This window comes from Micropterus salmoides, unplaced genomic scaffold (genome assembly GCF_014851395.1).
Source record: "Micropterus salmoides isolate LMB-PRFRI ecotype aquatic unplaced genomic scaffold, ASM1485139v1 Ms_hic_scaffold_1, whole genome shotgun sequence".
Lineage (NCBI taxonomy): Eukaryota > Metazoa > Chordata > Actinopteri > Centrarchiformes > Centrarchidae > Micropterus > Micropterus salmoides.
The window spans coordinates 67,005,343-67,025,803 of NW_024040040.1; positions in this window are offsets into that span (position 1 = coordinate 67,005,343).

Consider the following 20,461-nt stretch of genomic DNA (forward strand, 5'->3'; position numbering starts at 1 on the left):
ATTTCCAAAATATTCAAGATTTTCCAGGAAAAATTTGTAGGTGAATGGAGAGAAGGATTAAATCCTCCTCATCCCTACTCAACTCTGTAAGGGTACTAGTTCAGCACACTTTCAGCTACAGACTTGATTTAAACTTTAAATTGGTCACAAGATGCCAGGTCCGGATTGGGACCAAAATTCGGCCCTGGCAATATGGTTTTCACGGGCCCAACGAAGTGATGACGTTAAAAAAAACGTCCCCTGAATCTGGACATTTTCCCCACTGAGACACCATACAAGGCAGCAATGACTCTCACACTGTAGGCGTACACGGCAAGGCGCATAGACTGCAGTCTATACACACACATTCACACGCACACACGAGCATGACACAGCAGCCAGACGCACACGCGAGCATGACACGGCGACCAAAAACACAAGCACACACGAGCGTGGCGTAGCGGCCAGACGCACACAACACACCTGATTAAGAAAGATGAAGCACCATGAGCAATCAGTTATGACCAAACCACAATGAAATACATGATAAAAAGAAGCATGTCCTACCTTATTAAATCAGCAGCCGTTGCATCAGCGCTCTTCTCTGCCACCTTTTTAATGATGCAATCCGTGTCCAAAGAAACCAGAGTCTCCTTTTCGATTGCCAACAACATAAAGTTTTCAAGGTGCTCCTGTGAATTTTAACGTGGAAAAGCTTCGCTCACATGCAACTTGTGTCCCAGACAGAGTTAACAGAAGCTTGTATCACAGTCCGATTAGATGGTAGGAGTCAGTGAGCAGGTTATGCCTTTGTAGGACATAATAACAGCAGAAGGGACACTTTCTGCAAGATTGGCATGTTGTGTTCACAACATCTCATTCTTCATCTGGGGTCTGCTCATCATCTCCATCCTCAGTACTCATCTCTCATCACTTCAGCTTGTCCCAGTGCGTGGCCAGGCTAAGTAGTTCAGCCTGTAAGGCCTCGGGAGTTTCTCTGCTATCGAGCCTGATCAGTTTGGCGCTCAGGGCACTGACTGCACCTGCAGGTACACCGTTACATTTCAAGCCATTGAAGTTCTGGGGATCAAGCAGGGCGAAATCTGTGTACAGTTCTCTGTTTTTAGCAAAATGTCGGGAAATACTTTCAATGATGGAATCCAGAATGACATTGTGCACTTGTACCTCATACTTGCTGTCAGCATCTGATATGGCTGTATCATCACATAACTCGCCTGGCATCCTTTTTGTCTTCTTTGGTCTCCGGTTTGGCAGCGTGTGTTCCACCTCTGTGTCTGTCTCACACACATTTAATTCTCTATTGGCCCATTGCACAAATGCATCTGTTGCTGCCTTTACCCTCTTAAAATCCCTTGCATAGTTTTTCATATTGTCATGTTTGCTTGTGACAAAGTGATGGGCCATGAGCAAATCCTTTCCACTTGTTTTTAAATACTTGGAAAGTGGAGTTGTTTGTTGGAAGATGCGTAAAAACGCCTGGACAGTGAGGATGGTTTGGTATTTCAGCAGAGCCTCTGCATAAGCATCGGAATTTGCACGCATCGCAGGGTCTTGAGTGTAACAACAAGATTAATGTAAAGACATCCCTCTGGATCCCCAAACTTCCCAAACACTGTTGTAAGCGCAGCGTCTTTGGCCCACCATGGGGTTTCGCCAATTGGTGACAGCCGCCTGTGCCGCACATCTTTGCTTACATCCTCCCATGCATTCATCCTTTTGATATGAATCTCTCAGCGATGTCGTGTAACAAAGAAAAAAGTGATGCGCTCGATAGATTTTTCTTTTTAGAATTTATTTTATGGCGGGTTGAAAATACAGTCTGAAACAATTTGTATCCCACTACAACTTTTGCCAGGAAAATAGAAACTTCTCCATAATCACCCCTGTTATTAGTCATGATGTGAATATACACAAAATTAAATACTTGATGGTAGGCCGTCATCTGTGTGTTATGGACGGGGATACATATTTTGGCAGTCTGCATGTCCAGCCTGGTAGGACTGAAAATAATCAGAATCAGAAAGAGCTTTATTACCAAGTAGTATTTTACATGTACGAGGAATTTGCTTTAGTGATAAGGTGCTACTCGTACACAAACATAACATAAATAAATGTAGACATATATAAATATTTTTTGGGTTGTAGGAAGGGCTAACTTTTTTAATTACAGTACAAATATCAGCCATCTGCAGAAAATGAAAACAATTTAATGTTGTTTTCTGAAATAGTTATTTTGACAATAAAATTATACATGTCATAACATAAAGGAATATAAAGTACATAGATTTCTTAGCTTGTGCTAACCAGGAATATAATATCAATAAGTATATAGACCCAACTCTGCTAATAGAAAGTTAATCAGGGACATTCTTCTGAAAAAAAAAAAGTCACCTCCAAAGTTTCAGATGCTTCCACACACATAAGGCAAGGCCAGTTTATTTGTAAGCACATTTCAACAACAAGGCAATTCAAAGGGCTTTACATAAAACATAAAAGCAACAAAGGGAAACTGAAAAAAAACACATAGGGGTAAAATAGAAAATAAAAACAGCGTACAAACACATAACTATTACTCATTTCAATACAACATGTAGCACCAAAGAAATCTATCCTCACTTTTGTTAATTTATTTATTTTTTCCCAGATGCTCCAAAGCTTCCCTCTGTGTCAGTGAGTCCCTCTGCTGAGATAGTGGAGGGCAGTTCAGTGACTCTGACCTGCAGCAGTGATGCTAACCCAGCAGCTAATTATACCTGGTACAAGGAGAAAGGCAATCTAAACCACCTTCATCATCCCAGGAAAGAACCACAGTTTTTCTTTGGCTCCATTCAGTCCTCTGACTCTGGAGAGTATTACTGTGTCGCTGAGAATAAGCTGAAGAGGAAGACATCTAAATCAGTCTTCATTGATGTGAAATGTGAGTAAAACACAACTAATGACAACTTTTTAAAGCTTAATTATCCAGTCAAATATTTGGGATTCCAAAATCTGCATGGAAGTTCAGGGGATTCAAACCTTCAGTAATCCAGAAAACCACCTCCTAAAGTTTCAGATGCTCCCACACATGTTGGCTAGTAACTTTGGAAAACCACTAGCTACAGTGGCTGGTGAGGGAGTAAGTTAATGTGTAGTATTTTGTTTTGCTTAATACAATAAGCTAGAAACAAAATTGCTGCCTGGATTTTGTTAGGTGGCAACATTTTTTGGGTTGTAGGAAGGGCCAACTTTTTTAACCCCCACACAGTTAAATTACAGTACAAATATCAGCCATCTGCAGAAAATGAAAACAATTTAATGTTTTCTGAAATAGCAATTTTGACAATAAATTATACATGTCAAAACATCAAGGAAATATAAAGTACATAGATTTCTTAGCTTGTGCTAACCAGGAATATAATATCAATAAGTATATAGACCCAACTCTGCTAATAGAAAGTTAATCAGGGACACAATTCCAGTTTACAGCACATTTCAACATTTTTGTGTTTACTCATACAAAATGTATGAAGGACATTCTTCTGGCCTCCTCTTAGCTGTGTTCACATACAACGCAAATTTACTCTTCGCAATGATTTCCTCGCGCAGCTTTTTAGCGCTGGACAACTACACTCTAAAAACTATTACTGGGATAAACTTAATTTTATTGGTGAAAAATTTTTACACTTAAAAAACATTTAGTAAATCTAAAAGCTGTGAAATCAAGTAAATATAACTTATTAATTTAGTAAATGTAAGTTTAAAAAAATTAAGTAGATCTGAATAACTAAGTTAATTATCCTGACAGATAAAATTAAGTAGATCTGAATAACTAAGTTAATTATCCTGACAGATAAAATTAAGTAGATCTAATCAAAATCTTAAGTCAATGTAGTAGAAACCCAAAGGTTCTAGCCAGGTAGGGCCAAGTGTGTAGGAGAAACTACGGTGGCAGTGAAACTTCTGAAAAATGGGAGTCATTGTTTGGTTTTTCCCTTCAGAGCTACTGTAGTAACACGGTGCACTCTGATGAAGACGACTTATGCAGTCTTGTAGAAATAGACAATTTATTAGGTAGACCTCGAACAATCTACTGCTTTGCTATAAAGTCTTCTTTTATGATGCATTTAAGGGTAATGGATTGTTAAGTGTCACAGAGGTGTTGTTTTAGCATTGGGGTCATAGCTGGAGATGCTGTTGGACTGGACTACATTAGAGTCAGAGGTTTTTCTAATATTATTCTCACCAAATGGATTTAAATAGGGAGGACAAAAAAAAAGAGAAACCTCTCACTATAATGTACAACAGTACAACACCACCTTTAACTATCACCTCAAACATATAGTTGGAGGCCTATTTACACATTTCTGACAATTTCACAAAAACCTTAACACTGTAAACTTTGTAGAAGAAAAGTTTATGGCAGAGCTGTTGCTGTGAATTACATTAGACTGTTCAGGTGTATCTAATAAATTGTCCATGCTAAGAGAATAATTGGCTTAACTGAACTCATAGTGATTACAGTGACATTGTGTGATTAACAATTACACAACAGAACTGAATACCAGTCCAAAATCCAATGTTCTCTTAAGTAAACATTAAGACAATCCACCAGCCACATTATAAGAGCATCTTGCCAGACAGTAGTCAGCAAGGTACACAGGTAATTTTTCAATCACTGAAGCAGCACTTTTTGGAAGACTGTAACTTTTGAGATTCTTGGGGTTTTCAGATCCAAGGCATAGCTTAGTCCCTACAACTAGCATCAGTCTGAGGACAGTGATGCCTTTATTCTCAGTCCCTACATCAGTAGGTTCTTTGACTGACCCATCTTGGTTCCGCAGCAGGTAAAGCTTCACCTCTCGTCCCAACTCCTCTTGAACACCGACAGGTGCATTTGCTGCATTCTGCAGACATTTTAAAGATAAGAGGTTAGAGCTCACTTTCTTTGTAATATCAAGACTCAAGTTATTAATGAATGCAAACAGAAGGATTAATAAATGTATTTATTTATTTCAGTCATTCACATTATACACATTACTACTGACTATTATACGTGGACTACACACTACATCTGTCTTCAGTGTTAGAGACAACAATTAATACATATCACTTGATAAAATATTTTTAGATTTCAACCTGAATAGTTTCACTGGGGATAGAGTTAAACGATTAATTCCATTTGCTGCGATTCCACTGGTCACATGATACGCGAGAGTAAAGCAGTCTGCAGAGGAAGCATCAAGTTGAGGTGCTGTCGGAGAATTACTAAGCTTGTCTATTAGATGCGAGAGGCATCACTTGGTTTTATTTTTGTTGGCCAACTTTTGCATTGAACCTCAAATGGAATGTTTTTGTTTGCTTGCTTGGACACAGAAAAGGAGGTTCTAGTTGCGAGATGGGGTCTTGTGGAGAGTAGGACTCATTAATTGGTGGTTGAACTGTGGGTGTTGTATTGAGCGCTGTACTATACACTTTGGTGAAAATTATTTTTCCTGTCATCTGTAGGTAGGCCCACCTGATATTATATAATGCCATGACTTGACTCTCAAATGATCTTCCTCTGAAATTATTATTTGATACTTTTTCTTCACCATTGCTCATAATAATAATTCATGCATTACCTAATTTTATTTTAACATATAGGCCTGGCCTACAGGAAAGAGCAGTGTATGTTTAATCTAATATTGTGTGCATACAATGATTTGTTGCTTGTCTGTTTTAAATAATACAAAAGAAAAAGAGCTTACAAAATAATCGCATATTAAATCAATCACAATATTGGTAAAATAAAAAATGCAACTAGATTATTATTATCATTATAGAGATTACTCGGGGTGTGCAAAAAATAAGAAGCAAGGGCGAGAGAAATAAATTCATAGATGAAAGTGGTAAATTTATAAGAACAAAACTAGAAATTCCCTGTGATTAAAGTCACAAAAAATCCAAATCACTGGAGAGAATATTCAAGTTTTTACTTGTATATTTGTGATTATTACTACAATTGTGATCCCCCCCCCCCCCCCCCCCCCCCCAATGTAAATTTACCACATCTTGGATATTCTGTGTTTTTTCAAGGATTATTAACCCTCTCCCCTGGCCCAATTTTTTTATTTATTACAATATACCTAATATGTAGTTGTAGCTAAAAGAGTATATACAATAAGAAATAGAGAACTTCAACCAGAGAGGAGCAACAAGAGAGGGAAAACACCAAAACAATCTCACAGCTCTGACCCAAACCCTAGTAAATGTGGACAGACCAACATAAGGAGTATAGGAGAGGAAAGGTTAAGGATAAAAACACAATACATATCTATAACAATAATAGTAATAATGATAATATTAAAAGATCATACATAAAATATTAAATGTAAGAGGACACACTTTTCTGCCATTATAATAATATTTGTGCTGATTAAATCGTCTATCAGCCCAACCCTAGCGTGTGTGGTATGTAGGGCTTAATGATTTTCAGATATTTCCTGAGCTGACTGGTAGCTGTGTGTGTGACGCAGGCGCCGATCGCCACAATACGCTTACCTTTCTACACGTGACTTTCACCCACCACCACCACCAAGTTACAAGGTGCTACTTTCATTCCATGTGTGACACAAAAGTTTCTGTAGTGTCAGTTTCTTTCAAGCTTAAGGCCGTTGTACAACAAGAAGACAAGGTACGGCGTAACGTGCAGACGAAGCATCAACTTCGTCTGCAGACTGCTTTACTCTCGCGTGTCTTATGACCAGAGAGTAATCTCAGCCTTTGCGATTAGGAAATCACTAGTTCAGCTCTAGTGGTATCGTAGGCTTTTTGTAATCCTTTTGTTTTAGCACAAAATATGTAGTTGAATCCAATTTTAAGCCTGATCTGATTCCATAACTTTCAAACTACTTGTTACAAAAAAAGGGACACACAAAGAGTAATCCCTCCCTGCTAACTCGCCATGCTTCCCCTTTGCATGTTTGTGATCTCATCTCAGTCATCAATGAATACATTAGTTAAAACTAAAAAAACCGACAGTTAAAAGTCCTGAAAACTATTTTACTAACCTCAAAGTCCTTCATCAAGGCACTTGTATCTTCTCCCAGGTGGTCAAGGAGACATCGGATGATGACCTCTTGTTTTGTTGAATGAAGATTCCACTCTGCAGAACAGAAAGTATTTAAACTACTAATAAACCTGCACATTCATGCAGAGTTTTGTTTTACTGCACCAACTTTATTGTCAAAATGGTCTAAATTTAGTTAACATTGAATAAATGAAACATCAGCAGCATAGAACTGGTATTTGTTGAGGGATGCAAAGTAGATGCAAGAAAAAAAAACATGGAAAACTCATGGCACAGATGAACAGACAGATGCATGACCATGACCAGAATGAAGACAGAAAAGCAAGTAATGTTAAAGCTAGGGTCGGTAAGATTTATTTAAAATAATCGTTCATTTTATCCTGACAGTATTACGTGAGACAGATAAGAGTGACTCCCTCCACTCCAGAAGGAATACAATTGTATAACCTGAAGTAGTCAGTCATACTCACATCTGCCCGATGTCACTCGCCTGCAGCACCCTTCTTCGCCTTGGACAGGGACAGCTGTTTGGTGGAATACAAGTCCAACATTGATGTGAATTTTGGCTCAAGATTCAGTGTGATGATCCTCTGGAACTCACACACATTGACCTGAATGAGAAAGATGAGAAAAAAGAAATTAGTGGCAACATAATCGATCATCATTTCAATTCTGCAAAAACACATGCAGGTTTTCTGTCTGTAACTTCTGTGTTAACCGCTACAAAAATTATTTTTACTCACTTGCAAGACATCAAACAAGGCAGGCCATCACCAGGATCTGTAATGGCAGCAAACAATGAATGTAGTGTTAAATGCAAAATATCAGATAGCAATATTAAAATACTAATTTCATTTTGTGAAATAAACTTAATGATAATTGTAAATTGAACAAAAAATTAGCTGTTAAACCTCTAGGCATTTATATTGGTATGTACAACTCAAACAATCACTAAAGCAATATTCAGAGATTTTATTAAGTTAGTATAGCTATTACTATGATATTTACTAAGCCTGTGAATAATTTTTTAGAGTGTAACGTTGCTGAGTGTTTGCACGGTTCGCACACAACGCGGTAAACGAATAAACACAACCCGCAAATTCTACAGCTAAATGAACGCAAAGTAAACATTTTGCTGTGATTTAATTGCAATAAATGGATCAAACCGATGCCGAAATAACTACAATATGATGCCCATTTGTTAAACATATGAATTCATGCTTTGCCAGGTCTGTCAGCAGGACAACAACTTTTAAAATGTTGGTTTTCTGAATGGAGTTTGGTTCGAGCTGGGCTTTGCTATGCTAACTTGTTCACAATAAAGTACAACGATACCTGGAATAAAGTTACAGACACACATTTTCTGAACTCACCAGGTAGTTCAACTTCTTCACTTTCTTTTCTCCAAGTAATGTCCAGTTTTGTCTGTTTCTTATGTAAATATGAAGTCTAGCAGAGCTCTGGGAGCCAGTCGACGCTAACAACAGTGGAACCAAATGTGCACGGAAGCTATAGCTGCCGAAAAGCTCCAGTGAAGATGAATCAACGTTGTATTCCCAAAAACTAAAGTTAAAAAGCAAATTTAATAAAAGCAGTTAAGTCTGAGCTTCTCCCGCGAGTAAACAGCGTTGTTGTCAGAGCATAATCCAGTCCAATTACGTGTGTTTATTTGTCCAAAAACTGCAGCGCTGCTCCCCGTACACTTCCCCGTTCGTCAGCCAGCGGCATTTTGATTCCCCGCTCTCCCTGGTCCTCTTCAAACAATGCCGGACAATCTCACGCTGATAGGCTTTCACAACATAGCATCCAACGAATTTCTCGCTCAAGTTGAAAATTTTGAACTCGTGCGACCCAGCTAATGTCGTAATAAATGCGTCTTCCGCACCGGCCAGAGCAAATTTGCATCTTTGCATTGACTTTGTATTTAATCAAGCCTCCCAAACGTCAGTTTGAACACAGCTTTAGATTTTACAATAACTCAAGTGGCCCAAACACACAGCTCTGTCTGCTGCCAGTCACAAACCCACCTCCAAAAAAAGTCACCTCCAAAGTTGCAGATGCTTCCACACACATAAAGCAAGGCCAGTTTATTTGTAAGCACATTTCAACAACAAGGCAATTCGAAGGGCTTTACATAAAAGCAACAAAGGGAAATTGAACAAAAACATTAAAATATGCTTTTTTTAAGGGTAAAATAGAAAATAAAAACAGCGTACAAACACATAACTATTACTCATTTCAATACAACATGTAGCACCAAAGAAATCTATCCTCATTTTGTTATTTATTTTTTCCAGATGCTCCAAAGCTTCCCTCTGTGTCAGTGAGTCCCTCTGCTGAGATAGTGGAGGGCAGTTCAGTGACTCTGACCTGCAGCAGTGATGCTAACCCAGCAGCTAATTATACCTGGTACAAGGAGAATGAAGACTCACCAAAAGCATCAGGACAGAACTTCACCATCACTGACTTCAGAGCTGAACACAGTGGGAATTATTACTGTGAAGCCCAGAACAGAAGAGGACGTCATAACTCCACCTTACATCTGATTGTTGTGCAGGTAAGTTTTGCATTGAGCTGCACACACTCTGGGGACAGTACAGTGTTTTCTAATTCCTTAGGCACAATTTTTGAAACTAGTGGCTATTTTTTGAAAACTCTACACACTAATCACAAAACCTTACACCAATAAAACAAAACATTATACATCCCTTGCAAAAGCAACAATTCTTGCAAAACTATAATACAGTAAACACAAATGCACTGTACTTGGTTGGATCTGTCTCTGCTTTCTATCTCTGACAGTAGAGATAATAATCTCTTTTTAGAGAGAACATTCTGATCTACTTTGGCTTTTAGTTTCTTCTTTGTAACGCTCCAAATCAGTTTCTTTACATTGGTAATAATTTGGTTTACTCTGATTGGTGTTTGGAAAGCAGTGTTACTCTATGGGAGCAATGGGTCCAAACATGCTGTAACACTCTAATTTACTGTCTGTGTTGTTTTATGTTCCCCATTTTTTAGGAGCAGGGAAATTAGCAGTTGCTACAACAATCACTGTTGTTCTCCTGGTTATCATTTCCCTCTGTCTCTTCCTGTGGATCAGGTGAGCAGCTCTGTTTCACTGAATCATTGAATGTTAAATCACTGAAGGTCAGTTTGTCCAACCTAAAACGTTCAGTCATTTATTTTCTTATTTATTCTCCTAACCAGGAAAAAGAGGGCTTCCAAGGAATCATCTGAGCCTGAAGAGAGACCAGACAACAGGGAACAGGTGAGAATAGTCACGGATCTTATTCAAGAACAAAAGTCACTCACTCTTCAAGTGCTGCTGGAAAATGAATCTGACTGAGAAGGACTTCATGTTTCTCTTTTGACATCCTTCTTCACAGAAATGAATTTCTAATGGATTTGACTAAATTCCTAGTAGATCCAGAAGCTTTCCTACTTTTTGTCCTTTCCTTGTAAATTCCTTTATTTAGCTCTTTTCTGTAATGCACGGTGAAGCAGGGATATTTGTTCTATCATTACCACAGCTGTAGTTGCTTCAGTCTTTTCTGTCCTGGTTGCAATCATCTGTAAGAATTCACTATTCAAATGAAAAACCCACTCATGTAAAATATGTCTGTGCAGTTTCTACCTGAACAGCCAGAGGAGCAGGATAACCTTCAGTATGCCAGCATTCACTTCACCAACAACCAGGCAGATCCTCTCTACTCCAACATCAGACCAGCTCGCTCCCTCAGACACACGGAGCAACAAGATTTCATGGAGTACGCTGTTGTCACATTTAAGAGTAATACTGCCCCGAGGTGAGCAGCTCTTCTCACATTATCCTCACTACAAGATTAAAATGACATAACTGTGAGATAAATATGTTGCTTTTGCATTTTGCCTGCTCTGTTTTACATTTGTTGTATCGCTGTTGGATATGATGTTATTTATATTATTTCATACAATGTCTTCTTTTTTCTCAGATCCAGAGGTCAGGAAACTGGAGAGGATGTAGCTGCATTGTACAGCACCGTCAACAAAACCTATTGAACACAACAGATATTACATTTCTGATATTTCTATGTTTCTTTATAAACTTTGTATTTAAGCAGGTAATGATTGATTTTTACAATATATTTCTCAGGATGGGCCTCAAAAAATGGGCTAATTAATTATATACCTTAGAGAAACTTTTCAACATAACATCCACCAGTATAGCAGTAGGGGTGGTGATGGAGCAGTGGATAAGACACATGCCTTCAGATTCCCACTGCGACACATCCACCAATGTGTCCCTGAGCAAGACACTTAACCCCTAGTTGCTCCAGAGGCGTGTGACCTCTGACATATTTAGCAGTTGTAAGTTGCTTTGGATAAAAGCGTCAGCTAAATGAGTAAATGTAACCAGTGTTCAGCTTAGATTTTTACTCTGCATGTGCAGCTTTAAAGAATGTGTAAAGTATTTTATGACTTAAAGCATTAACTTGAATATTATTTGTGTAACATGTTTTTTACAGTCTTTTTGAAAGTTCAGTATTCAGTGACCTTTTATCTCTGCTCTCTAACAACTCTCCATCCTGCCAAACCTCTTCCTGGAGACACCAAAATGTACCTGAAGTAACTGTTAGTGCACCAGAGGAAGTTAAGCCTCTCAGACCTAGGAGCTACTTTCAGAGCTAAACTTGTTTTGTTTGTTTACTCAAAAATTGAGTCTTACAGTTAGGACCAGTTAGGTCACCCCATATTTTTATGGAGTTTCATAAAACTCAGCTAGTTAGGAGCTACATGTTTTGTGAGTATGACTCTACTGTTAGTTCAGGAGTAGTAGTTACAGTGATATCCAACATCAGTAAGTCAAAATAAAAGTAAAGGTGCATTAATAACAGAGTAAAAGTAAGGCTGAGGCTGCTCCACAGTGTCTGTAAGTAAGTGAGGGAGTTTGCATAATACCTTCACAATTCTCTTATCTCAGCTAATGTATATATAGTCTATGCAGTTTTTTGGTTGGCTTCCTTCTAATTTCCTTCTTTTCTAAGGCAGCTGTGGCTCAGGAGTTGGAGTGGGTTGCCTGTTAAATCCCTGGCTCCTCCAGGCTCTGAATGTTAGTTTCTGTTTGAGCACTTAGGCTCAGTGTATAAATGTGAGTCAATGATGGATGCAGATGTTGTGTAAAAGCACTTTGAGTGGTCAAAAAGACTAGAAAGGTGCTATACAAATATGGAGTCTTTACATCTATTTGTAATTATTTCAGTCAAATAGTGTCGGTGTTCGTTACCTCTTAGCCAGCAGTCTCTTGTGATGCTGTAACATGTCACTTCCCCCCCAGAGATCAATAAAGCTAAGATGAAACTACAGAGTTTGCATTTCTTTCCTCTCTAAATGAGATTTCTGCCACTTTTTGTACCATTTGTTCTTTTTACATCACTTTTTATCACCAGTATTCTGGTCTGGTGTTCCAGGTCTTATACTATCAATAAGACTCCATCATGTGACTTTTTCCACTCTGACGCAGCACATCAATTTGAATCTATGGTGTGCATCCAAGCGATGCATCAAACTGTCAGTTTTCTCCTGTTCCTGTTTAGTCTAGCACCACTGACAGAACACAAACCGTGATGACACTTACGCTAAGATTTCTTTCTTGTGTTTGTGGGGTGTTCTGATTGTTCATGTAAATAATGTAAAGAGGAAGAAGTTAGGTGGATTTTAACAGCTTCGACTTCTGTTTCCTGCTTTCAGACCACAAAGGAATGTTGTCTTGTGAAGATAACTTAATTTCATGTTAGGTAGAAGTGTTTTTGATTTGACTGATTTACTTTGGTGTACATTATTATCTGCAGACATCTTTTAATGTCTGAAGTCGCACAGAGGGATGAGAGGAGCAGTTATGAGTTTAACAGCAGCAGCAAGTGGATTTGTCGTCCTTCTCCTGACTGTACCAGGTGCTGTATATCTACATTTATGTTCTAGGGTTTTTACATTTAGTCAAAGCACCTAAGTTAGTTTAGTTTAAAAAAACATTTAATTAAATCATTTATTGTCAGACGTCCATGTTCCTAGATTTGACCTGTACAGTCATGAAGTGTGGTACATTAAAATACCTTAAAACTCTGACTGCAACACCAAACCTTAACTTTTGGACTCAGTGCTTCTACTTTGGTGTATAAATGCTTGTGTCTGGATTGTTACCACACAGTGGTTTGTGGATTTTCTCGTATATTTCAAATATAGTCTATAATCTGTATCCTCGATACCATAAATTTGAATGCTGTGTACAGTAAGGGTTGCAGAGGAGGAAATACGTTCTTGGATGCAATGTGATTTTGAATTATTCATCCCCATAGAAGGACGACTACTTGTCTCAACCTGTGGGCACTTTTAGCACAATGCAGTGATATATTGGTAGGAGGAGGGGGTCTGATAAGACTGATGCTAATAACTCAATCATTCTGCTTCTCTTCGTGTTGAGTCTCAAACAGTGAAGTCTTCTCGCACATATTTCTACTTTTATGTCATTAAGTTGATGGCTAACCTTTTTAATTGTGTAAAATCACTTTTTCACTTGGATTTACAGGAAAACTACCTGTTTCATTGCCAAGCAGAATGCTTGAGTCAGTGCCAATGCATTTCTTTCTCTTGAATATGAAGTCAAAATAATGAGCGAGCACCAGCTCACAATTTCTACTTAGGAAGTAAAACATTGTACTTAGTATCTTATGATTTCGATTTTTTGTTCTTTCTATAATTTTTCTCTCTTCCTGGTAGAAATTGACTTCTTTAGTTCAGAGCTCAAAGTAGTGCAGGGACACTGGACCACCTAAATTTTAATATGGATTTGGGCAAATTACAAGTGTCCAGGATCTAATGTTATGGGGAATGCCCTCAGTCAGCAGTCTACCATAAAGTTAATCTGTTTTTACATGGATTCCATGGATTTGATGAATTGATCTTGGATGAGCACCAGCCGAATGGACAAAATGGCAAAGCAACTTTAGGGTTTTAATGTCAGATCTCCAAAAAACATTAAATACAAGGTTTCAGTAAGCACTTTTACTTAAAAGTAGGGCTGTCCTGCCTATAGTCGATTGATAGTCGAATCATATGTTATTGTGCATGGTGATTGCGAGCCGAGCGGGGGAGAATAATATACGTTAGCTCCACTTTAATCTTGAGAAGCTGCAGAGCTGCAGTCTCTATTCATTCAACCTACACTGTAAATTTCCAGCTAAACTGATGCTTAAAGTTGAACATTCTCTCTCTCTCCTGCCATTCACCGGTCTTGTGCAGAGTTTTGTCACGATTCCTCACGGGTCTATTTCAAGTAGCCGGCTGTTTAAAAAACGATTAAGTATTCTTTGTGTGGTTCATCATCGGTGATAAATTATCCGAAAGTCCCGCGAGGTGCAGACAACTTGTCGAGCACCCCCATATCGTCAAAATGGCATGATCCTTGTTTTGCTGAGAAGCCTCGACAGAGATTGATGGTCGAATCAGGCTCCGCACAAGTATCAAATCTTCCACTATTGGGGGTTTTATGCCGAGTTTTGCCTGCCTGCCGAGAACTGCATGCACCTCCAAATACTATAATATTCTTTGTGGGGTTCATCAATGTTGAGAAATGATTCAAAGTATATATTTTATGAATGTTTAGAGTCTTTAATAGTTTAATAAACTTAGTAGAAGTACCATTCCTTGAGATTCAGTAAATATATGTGGTGATAACCTGATAATCAATGAGCACAGCAAAGTGTCTGAAAAGAACCTAAAGAGGTGGATGCATAATCCGGCAGAACAAATTTTGTAGGCTACCTGCTGAGATTTGCATCCACTTCTTTTCTGAGCATAAATGGCCGTTATCACTCGCGAGGTGCATGCAATTCTCAGCAGGCGGGCAGAATTCGGCACAACAGGTGTCAGCCCTTCTAAAAAGTATTAAAAAGTGGTACTTTCCTGCTCCACTCCTAATACACAGACTTTTTTATGTCTGAAATAAATGGGCTAAGCTGAAGCACCCAAGAGTCATAAATATTCCTATGACAGCCTCTCATTAAAAACAGAAATACCTGAATACCTAAAATACTTTATTGTTTTTCATTTCCAGTCTCACACTCCGTGGCAAATAGTTTGACTCCTCTGGAAGTAGTTTTGTAAATGTACAGTAGTTCAATTAAGTCCTACAAAAATAAATAAAATGAAGTCTTTCTCTGATGTTGTTATGGATCGGATTTTGAATTCTGAAGTCACCTGTTTTTCAGTTGTGCAGAGTCAGAATGGCTGGAGAGTGATTTACACTTCTACTCCGATCTGTGCCGTAAAAGGATCAACAGTGGAATTAAGCTGCACCTACATATATCCCTCCAGCTTAAATAATCATGATACCAAAGCTGAGGAAACATTCTGGTTTACGAAAGAGAGTAATAATGTTTATGGAGTATTCAGGTCGCGTGACGTATAGCTGTGATAAGAACCGCTGCACTCTGAGAATCACAGACCTGAGAGAGAGCGACTCAGCTGAGTACAAGTTCAGGTTCATAACAAACCAAGAACGTGGGAAATATACTGGTTTACCGGAGTCACTCTGTCTGTCACAGGTAACAATTTAGTTCCCAGTATTAAACATCTTATGAACGTTAGTTGTGTGTGTGTATGTTGGCAGTTCAGTCTAAAATGAAGCCTTCTTATTCACGTATTCAGATCTCCAGGTGCAGGTGACCAGATTAGACATCTACAAGACTTCTAACTGGGCAGAGCTGGAGTGTCAGCAGTTGTCATCTACCTGATCATCTGTCCTATGTCTGGTATAAAAATGGACAGTACAGGCAGGGAACATCTACTTACTCAGGCTCCTTTGATCCTGCAGACAGCTTTTCCTTGTCACGGTTTTGAGGTGAAGGCAGGGTTGAGCAGGTTGGAGGACCCAAATGCAGGACGCAAGGCAAAGGAGGTACAATTCAAGGGGTTTTAATAAACAAACAAAGGCGAGCACACTTACAAAATGAGTGGCTGATGACAGAGTCCAAAACAAAGTAATCCAAACGAGAAAACCAGAATCCAGAATAAGCAGGGAAACAGGGAGACACGACGAGTAGGCTGGCAACAAGGTAACACACTGTAACACACTGTAACACACTGTAACACACTGTAACACACTGTAACACACTGTAACACACTGTAACACTGGGTAACAATAAACAATGACCCGACAAAGACAAGACAGAAACACCAGGTATATATACACAGGGACTAACGAGCAGGGCGGGAGCAACACAGGTAAAAGACATGAGGCTAACAAGGCACAGGTAGGGAGAGAGAGAGAGAGAGAGAGAGAAAGCAGGGGAAAACAGAGACAGACATGCAGAGGGATCACTGGGGTAACAGACATGACAGGGGTTACCGAACACTAGACGAAAGACAAGACAGACCCCCAAAACCCAACAGACCAAAATAACGCTAACTAAACACAAAAGTGCAAAACACCGCATGGCAGACAGGCAGAGTGTGACATTCCTGGGCTGTAAATGGGTATAAGAACTCCCGCTCTCCTTCAGTCTGTGAGTTTACTCCACAGTCTTCCACTAACATAAAACCATCTGGTGGATCTGTTTAGCTAATGCACTGCACCATGAATGTACGTGTCTGTAATATGTGAGACAATAATTGCCTTGTATTTTGCATCTAACCACAAAACCTGTGTTTGTGTGTCACTCGCTGTCAGCTTAGTCTTTCATTTTTATAAAATATTAAAATCTATCCTCTGCTGTTATAAATCTGACTGTTTTCTGCTCTGTGTTACAGTGGTACAGAGTCAGAATGACTGGGGAGTGACTTCCACTTCCACTGAGATCTGTGCCTTAAAAGGATCAACAGTGGACATAAGCTGCACATACAGAAACCCATCCTGAATAAATGACGACCATACTATAATCTGGTTCACAAAAGAGAGAAATGATCAATATGTGGATCTGGAAACAGATCGTGTGCAGCATCAATGTGGAAACAACTTCTGCACTCTAAGAATCAGAGACCTGAGAGAGAGCGACTCCGCTGAGTACAAGTTCAAGTTCAACACGTTAACAGGGACATTTACTGGTTCACCTGGAGTCACTGTGTCTGTCACAGGTAACATTTTCACTGGAAGACAGTTAGTGTGTATTTTGTCTTAGCTAACCTTTTATTTTAGAGATTGTTTTATGTTTTTAGGTGTTTTTAGAGTACTGTATATAGTGGCCACACTTTTTGTATTTCATTCTGTTTTTCCTTTGTACTTGAATTGTAGGAAAGGCAAAGGTTTTGAACCCCATGCAATTAAATAACAGTAGAAACATCAACAGTCATCTGCAGAAAAGTTGTTTGTTGTTGTTTTTTTCAAATAGCAATTATAACAATGAATGTACATGTCAGAACATAAATGACGTATACAGTTTATTGATATCTTATCTTGTACTAGCTAGTAATATAATATCATTAAGTATATTTATCCAACTCTGCTTTTCGATAGTCAATCGGGACATTAATGCAGTATTTACAACACACTGCAATAATTTTGGGTGATATAACTTTCCTCTGTTTTATGCTTCCACACTCATTTCAACACAAAACAAAGAAATCTATCCTCAATTTTTGTTGATTTATGTTTTCTCCTCCAGATGCTCCAAAGCTTCCCTCTGTGTCAGTGAGTCCCTCTGCTGAGATAGTGGAGGGCAGTTCAGTGACTCTGACCTGCAGCAGTGATGCTAACCCAGCAGCTAATTATACCTGGTACAAGGAGAATGAAGACTCACCAAAAGCATCAGGACAGAACTTCACCATCACTGACTTCAGAGCTGAACACAGTGGGAATTATTACTGTGAAGCCCAGACTCAGCATAAGACTTTTAGCATCCCATACTGCTGCAGCACATCTCTTTGAACTAATTTTTCACTGTCTAAAGATGCACTTGAAGTGTCAAGTGATGCATCAAACCAACTTTTACACCAGTCTTGTTTTTGTGCTTTAAATTGGAAGAGTTTAAAAATGTGTTTTCTCTTTTTGAATGGTCTTTGCTTGTGTCTGGGATTTTTACAGCGAAACAGGTTTAATACCAACAGGCCATAACAATATTTTCTTATTCTCTCTTATTAAGTTCTTGGTTTGCAAATCGTTACTTCTTTATTTTGATGTTGGTGTTAACTGGCATTTGGCTCATCATGAATGTTAATAATCTAATGAGGAAGGAAATGTAGTCGTTTAACAGCCTGATATCTATCTTCTGCTTACTGACCACAGAGGAAGGCTTCTTTAAAGACAGCGTCCTTCTTCATTGTAAGTAGAATTGTTTATTGATGTGACTGGTACTGTATATCTCCCTTGTACATTATTTTATCTGCTAACATGTTTTATTGTCTCTGAAGCCACACAGAGAGATGAGAGGAGCAGCTATGAGTTTAACTGCAGCAACAAGTGGATTTGTCGTCTTCCTTCTCTCTGTGTCAGGTACTGAATATCTAAACTTATATTTATTGCAATAAAACAGGGGAATCTGGGAAAATATGGGTCTTGTAAAAGTAGGCTGAAGGTCACATGTGGAAAAAAGTGGATCAGAGTTGTGTGAAAGGAAACGCTACAAACATTGGTTTTGTGTGTAATTGTAGAAACTCCCCAGATGTTAATTTGTGTTTGTTTTTGTGTCAGTTGTAATGAATATTAAGAAGATCGTGGTTTGTGATGGCCATCATCCTTTGCTCTTTTCTTTTACATAAGGTAATTGTGTGCAGTCACTTCTACATGTTGTAAACGGAGAATATTTGGGGTTTTAGTTATGACTGTTCCCTTCTCACCCTGTGAAAACCTATTGCCCTGTTTAATGTGTTCTAAAGTCGACTCTGGTTGCAGAAGATGGCGGATGATTAGCTCCTATCTGCAACTATTTTTATCACGGTAATTGTGTGCTACTTTTATCACGGAGAAGGTTTTTAAAGAGATTCTGGTCTCACAGTGAAGTCATACTGGCACAATTTATCTCATATCAACATCTGCACGAAACCCTGCTACTTCCTTTTGTCTGACCTCAGTGATGTTTCTGTGGTCCAAAATTATCTTTCTTTACTGCCTGCCGCTGTGGCAAGCAAGTTATGTTGCCTTCCACACAGAAATTGTATCACTTTAGAAATGTATGCACCTAGATAGCCTAAATGACGGAACAACATTCTGCTCATTTAGGCAAATTGTAATTTAATGTTTTCCCTTTCAAAGTGGTGGATGGTCTGATGATTTTACAGCCTCTACCAGCAATTTACCCTCATTCAGCGGGTGCTAAAGTCTGAGATCTTGATAGCAGTTTTCTGCGTCTTATGTTTAGCTGCTAGAAACTCTCCCATTTTATGTATTTTATGTCCCACTGTTCTTTTGTTTTATCCCAGTAAAGTGTGTAAAATGTCCTTTATTTTCTGTTTGGATAACTTGTGTGTTGACACATAAGCTGCACTTTTCAGGCATTTTTTTTTCTTTCTTTCATTCTTTTTTTTTTTGTTGTTTGAATGAATAGGCCAAAGCAGAATTAACCAGAAATATTCCAAAAAAATGATTTTAAAAAACCCCTTATAATTATAGTAATATATATTGGTATCTTATAAAATTCTCTATTCCAGTTAAGGTTCAGGAACTTTTTATGACAATGACTGCAGATAATTAGTCAGACAACTGAGGACCTTGAAACTTGTCCAGGTTACATTTTCGCCAAATCATATGATCCACTTTGTCTTATTAACTGATTGTTAATGAAGTTATTGATGTTGATTGTTGTTTCTGATGTGCTCTGTGTTACAGTGGTACAGATCCAGAATGACTGGGGAGTGACGTACACTTCTGAAGATCTGTGCCTTCAAAGGATCAACAGTTGATATGTCCTCCAAATATACATACCCACTCAAAACAAATGGCCATGAGACTAAAGTTGAGAGAATATTCTGGTTTACTGAAGAAAGTAATGTGGATCTAATAATGGACACAAACTATTCAGGTCGTTTGACACATAGCTGTGGTGAGCCCTACTGCACTCTGAGAGTCACAGACCTGAGAGAGAGCGACTCAGCTGAGTACAAGTTCAGGTTCATAACAAACCAACCAGGTGGGAAATATACTGGTTCACCTGGAGTCACTCTGTCTGTCACAGGTAACATTTTTATCTGAATATTTATTAATTTAGTTCCAAATGTCCAACATCTTATGAAGGTTACTGTGTTTCTATGTTGACAGTTCAGTCTAAAGTTAAGATTTCTGTTCGTTATTCACATATTCAGATCTCCAGGTGCAGGTGAGCAGATTACAGGTCTATGAGTCTTCTAACTGGGCAGAGCTGAAGTGTCACAGCAGTTGTCTTCCCACCTGGTCATCCTTCCTACATCTGGTACAAGAATGGACAGAACATTTCAGAAGGAACATCT